The 5,775-nt window shown below is 33.1% G+C and overlaps 1 protein-coding gene across 1 annotated transcript in view; it reads right to left on the reverse strand.

Moving 5' to 3' along the window:
• LOC108694613 (protein argonaute-3) overlaps nt 1–4,000 on the reverse strand; it is an 18,925-nt gene extending 14,925 nt beyond the window's left edge. The window contains exon 1 of the mRNA XM_018204201.1: nt 3,849–4,000. The gene's annotated coding sequence lies outside the window, so the exon portion shown is untranslated. The remainder of the gene's footprint in view (nt 1–3,848) is intronic.
• Nucleotides 4,001–5,775: the final 1,775 nt, after the last annotated feature.

The following is a 5,775-nucleotide window of genomic DNA, read 5'->3' on the forward strand; positions in this document are numbered from 1 at the left end:
TAAAGTGATTTTGCAGCATGACAATGCTCGACTCCATGTTGCAAAAGTGGTCAAGACATACTTGGAAACGTTGAAATGGGAAGTCCTACCCCACCCGCCGTATTCTCCAGACGTTGCTCCCTCTGACTATCACTTGTTTCGATCAATGGCACACGGCCTGGCTGACCAGCACTTCTGGTCTTATGAAGAAGTAAAAAATTGGATCGATTCGTGGATAATCTCAAAAGATGACCAGTTTTTTCGACGCGGGATTCGTACGCTATCCGAAAGATGGGAGAAAGTAGTGGCTAGCGATGGACAATACTTTGAATCATAAATGTATAACCAGTTTTTTACAATAAACTCGAATTTCGGAAAAAAACGGCGGAAGCAAAGTTGTACACCTAATAATATTGGACCACAATCCGAGTAACAAGATAATGATAAATTTACAAAACAGTAAATGTTTAGTCAGGCTCGACAAGTTTCAGAAAATTAAAAAATTGAGTGATACAACAGAAGCATCTGTTTCAACAGAGTCGTTAAAAAAATTTCTGAAAGCAATATATCTAGTCTTGATAATATGCTCGTTTCTATCAATTGTAGATTAACTTTAATTTCGGTTCAATTTCGGTTTATTCATCTTTTTCCAAGGATTAGAAAAAGAAGAGTAAATTAAATCAAAATTAAAGTTAATCCACATTGATAGAAACGGGCATATAACACGTAACTGTAATAGTTAATTTTGGCTTGCACATTATACCGATTATATAATTAAGTAGATTCGGATGCGCGTCTATGCCTGTCTATGTCCATGTAGATTTTTAATTTCGATTCAACTTAAGTCGATGGCACACAATGCTTGTTTTCCTATTATTTGATTGATTCCTATTATTTGATATTATTAAGTTGCTAGCTGGATTATAATCTTGCTACCATATTGGCTATGATGTTAGTGCCAGTATCGCAGCCAATACCATGATGGAAGGATAATATGATGTGCTCAGTTTGCAAGCTTCTCTCTTTTTTTCACCCTTTCTGTCTATGGATATCTATGGATGATAAAAGACAAAACTTCTTTTCTTGTTTGATACACATGCCTTTTAGGTTCTATAAAAAGAGAAATAAGTCTATTCTTTTTAATTAAACTTTTGTACCAGTTCATCTTTCTTCCTTTTCTCTTCACGGAGGAAAGAAGATGAACTATTGCAAAAGTTCAGCCACAAAGAACAAGTCTATTGTGTATAAACAAGGAAAGTTCAGTCCCAATTTCACGTCTTAAATACAATCTTAAGATATTATAAGTCAATCCGAGGACTTTAGCTTAAGACATTATTTAAGACAGTTTTAAAATAAAAACAGACTATGAATACCGTCCCATGTTTCTCCAAGAGACGGCAATAAATTGTACGTCATAAGTGAAAGCTTGTGCGTTACTTACGTCTACAATTTAAGTCTAAGTGTTACGACAATTCTTGTGCTCAGATAATAAGTATGCAGGCAAGGAATAAAAAATGTTTTAGTGCAAGATAAAAATGACGTCCCATATTATTTACATGGAAATATTACATTCGTATAATGAAAATGAATGCAATTCTATTAAAAAAATTCTTAATTAAAGATAATGATGACAAAATGTTTTTATATGTTGCTATTATTTATATATATTTATCATTTTATTATTCATAAATTCTCGGATAATTATTTAGAAGACGCCCCTCCCCAACTTCAATTGTAATAAAATTATGCTCATTTGTCGCATTTTTGTGACAAAATAAAAAGAAAGAAATTGGCAATAAAATATCATATCTAGGCCTGTAAAACCAAGATATTAAGCGTTAAAGTTGATGATTTTGTAGTTAAGAAATCTGTCACATCAACTTAATGCAGCGCTATGTACACATATTTTAGTCTGTATTTATTTAGAATCGTTACTTCACCTCCGATTTTAATGAAATTAGGCTCATTCGATGCATTTTTATTCAAAACAAAAATCTGCTTTGTTCTTGCGTGCGAAAAGTTGTAAATTCCTAAACGATGCAAGAAAGACGATTTGAATATTAATAAACAAACGTAAATATATCGCTGTAGAAGCAAGTTAGTAAAAGACCTATGCATATGTAGCCATAAAGCATGAAAATGTGAGCAGCACATACTTTCATCGCATATTTCGCAGATTTCCTAATCTCAATAGTCATCAACTTCAACGTTTAATATCTCGGTTCGTGGGACTAGGTACAACATTTTATTGCTAGATTCTTTCGTTTCATGCAAAAACGCGCTGAATGAGCATAATTTCACTAAAATTGAAGGTGAAGGATATCTTCTAAATAATTACCAATTCTCGCACTATTTGTACAAGATTTGTTTTCTGTGGTTGAACTAAGCTGTGGTCAAAGTCTCGCTACAAATGCTTTGAAGCATTTGATGGACCAATTAGAAGAAAGAATTTTACAAACTAACCAATAAAAAAATACTTCGAAGCATCTATAGCATCAAATGGACCGTAATTTTAGCTTGTACTGCTTGCACTGACTCCAGACCTAGTGCAGCCAGTACAGTGAACTCATGCACTTGAGTTCTGTTGCAATGAAACAAAAAACATCGTCGTTGACGCCATTTTAGGAACAGAAAATGTTTCATAACGTTTTTGATTGACAGAGCTGGTGCGCACTCAGTGCACTTTCCGTTGTACACAAATCGACATAAAGATGTACGTTTAATAAAAATATAGAAACGAATTAAACCACGAAATCCTTAATACATTTTATTGTAATATTTGATAAAATACACTAGTATTTTATTAATTGAGATTTCTCATTTTTACAGTCAGATTAGGTTAATGTAGAACACTTTAATGTGCACTGAGTGCGCATTAATACAGCCCTGTGTAAAAAACGCTATTAGTGTACATTTTTTGAACTAGTGCAACCAGTGCAGAAACAGAAAAAACCTCTATGCTATTCTTCCACCATGGCCAATATGATGATAACATTCTAATTTAGCTAGCAATCTAGCAGGAAAACAGGCATTATGTGCCGGCAAACTTTATATCCATTGTTGATTATTTTTGAAAATTCTTGATTATTTTTAATTTATTCTTGAAAATGGAAAGAGATAAGAAATAAGTTGAACCTCGGTTAAAAATAAACCGGCGAATTACAGAACGTGCCTTTCCTTCTTTTTTTTTTAATTCTCAGAAAAGATGAAGTTAGTCGAAATTAAAAATAAACTACATTGGTACGAGCATTATTGATATAATGAAAAAATTTCGCGCCAACGCGCCAAGAATTTCTTCGAATTGAGGCGTTGATACAAATAAACATGCGTCTTAAAACATAACGATAAATATTTCCTTTAAATGATAAAACACATGAGAAAAATATCAGGGCATCCTTATAATACCGAGATACGAACCTAATTCTCTAAACCTTTCTCTTTTCTATTTGATTTTCTGTTTCGAATTTTACAATTTTAATCTCGATTTAATTTACTCTTTATCGTTTAATTTTTAGAACCAGAAAAAGATAAAATAAAATTAAATCAAAAAGAGATAAAATAAAGTTAAACCAAGATTAAAAATTAATCTATATTAATAGAAATCACGAATGTTGTGGATAATTTGATACATTCTAGAATTCAAGGACCAACGAAATCGAGACTCTATATAACAAGATCGAACATGCAACGATGCCGCCTATGCGCACACAAAAAACGTTAAAAAAATGGGAAAAATCGGCGAAGAAAAGTTTAAAATATACGAGAAGATTTGTTATTCTGTATCAGATATAGTGGGTCATCAACCTCATGTAACGAGGGCGAGTTCATGAAAAACATACGATACGCGCCAAAACTGAATTGCCACTTACATTTTCGTTGGAGAAACTGTTGTTCGATACTAAAGTCACTCAAGCATCTCTTTTCACACAAATTCTCTCTTTCAAAGATTCTGTACGATTCAATCTCTCCGCAACTTCTCAAGAACGCAGTCCACTGAAGGATTCCGACTAACTCTGCACATTCTGAATTCTGAATAACATGCGTGCCTACTGTGGCATGAACTACGCGAAATGAAAAAGATTTCCCTCCGACGGTGAACATTGGACGCGACAAAAGACAACCAATCACCTTCCGTGATGCCCTGATGTCGTTTGCAGCGCAATTGGTTGATTCGTTATCATGGAAGACACGTGATCAGAAGGAAATGCAATATACAGCGATTGTGAGCATCAAATGTCCTTGTTTAATATTTACTAAACAACAAGAATGAAAGGATGCTTAAAGCGTTGTGAACGCCAAAGCGAACACAGCCACGATAGTCCTTCGTCCCTCCGTGATTACCAATAGGAGATATACCAGGCAGAAGCATAATGGAACATACAGTGCTGCACACACTAGTATTGTACGCACTAGTGTTGTGTGTATGTATATATACGTACATGCACCATGCATATTTGAGAAAGTGAGCGGAAAAATGACGAAACCAATCAGAGAAGAGAATGCTATTCGCTCCACTCTCTTTCGATTGGATCTCTGATGATCACGTGATAGGGCGATTGTTCTGGAATGTTCCCGAACTTGTGGATTTGGCGCTAATTTTGTTAATATGTCGTTGCGCGGCGAAATCGGTCGTTATTTGTTTAACGGATGATAAAGAATGTAAAATATGGCGAACGAGCGTAGTGGAAGAAACCCAGGTTTATTTGAGGTTTCAACTTCCAATTCGTTATCAAGAACTTATGGGATTGACCTAATCAAGAGGATCGAGTGTCATTTTTAGAAAGAAAAAGATCAAAGAAAAAGCGTCCTTTATTTTAAGTGTCTGAAACGATAGATTTATTAGATTTAAAAAATTAACATAATAAGTGATAATTTATAATTAAATGTTTCAAAAATTGGAAATTAAAGATTATTATAAAGATATATAAAATATCATTAGACATAAGCACGATTGCCTTTCAACTTCTACTGGAAATTGACAATCTTGCTGAAGATCTTATATTCTGTTAGAAAATCACTGACTACTTCTGAAATTATTTTCTTGTAGTATTCTCTTTAAACAAAAAAAAGATCAGATTTAGCTTTTCTACTGAAAATTGGATTTGGATTTTTGGGAGGGGAAGTTGACATACATACTAGAAAAAGTTATTAAAGTTTTTAAAATTTAGAGTAGTCGAAGATTTACTTTGGGAGCTTTCCAACAGGAGACATAGGCAATACGAAGTGAGTGTTCAATACAATTATTTTTCAGCTAGGACACAGAACATTATACTGTATTCCATTGTAAGATATGAAATGCAATTCCATTTCATAATTTATCATCAGAATGCATTGTGATCTTTCATTCTTGATGATTATATTTAGCATATCAACAACAGATTTATGATTTTCATTTAGACTATAATTTTGTCAGAATTGGCGAGTTTTTAAGTTTTTTTGCAAAATAAGTGTATGATTTTGTGCTTTCCAATTATGATACAAGCCACAATCGTACACAGTAACTAAAATACTGTGTCCGATTGTGTCGTTATTTTATATCACTTCACAATATCAAATTTTTACATTTCATTATTATTATTTTTCTAAGAGTAACATTTCGATAAGAGTTTCAAGATTATATTCGGTAATATTTTGATATACATATATGAGATCTTTTCATGACAACGGTAAAATAAAAAGACTAGGCAATGTTTCAGTTACAATCCAATATTGTCACACAATGTATGATTATCCCATTACTAGACTGAAGCTTGTGTGTGTGTGTGTGTGTGTGTATATATATATATATATATATAT

This window comes from Atta colombica, unplaced genomic scaffold (assembly GCF_001594045.1).
Source record: "Atta colombica isolate Treedump-2 unplaced genomic scaffold, Acol1.0 scaffold121, whole genome shotgun sequence".
NCBI classification, from domain to species: domain Eukaryota; kingdom Metazoa; phylum Arthropoda; class Insecta; order Hymenoptera; family Formicidae; genus Atta; species Atta colombica.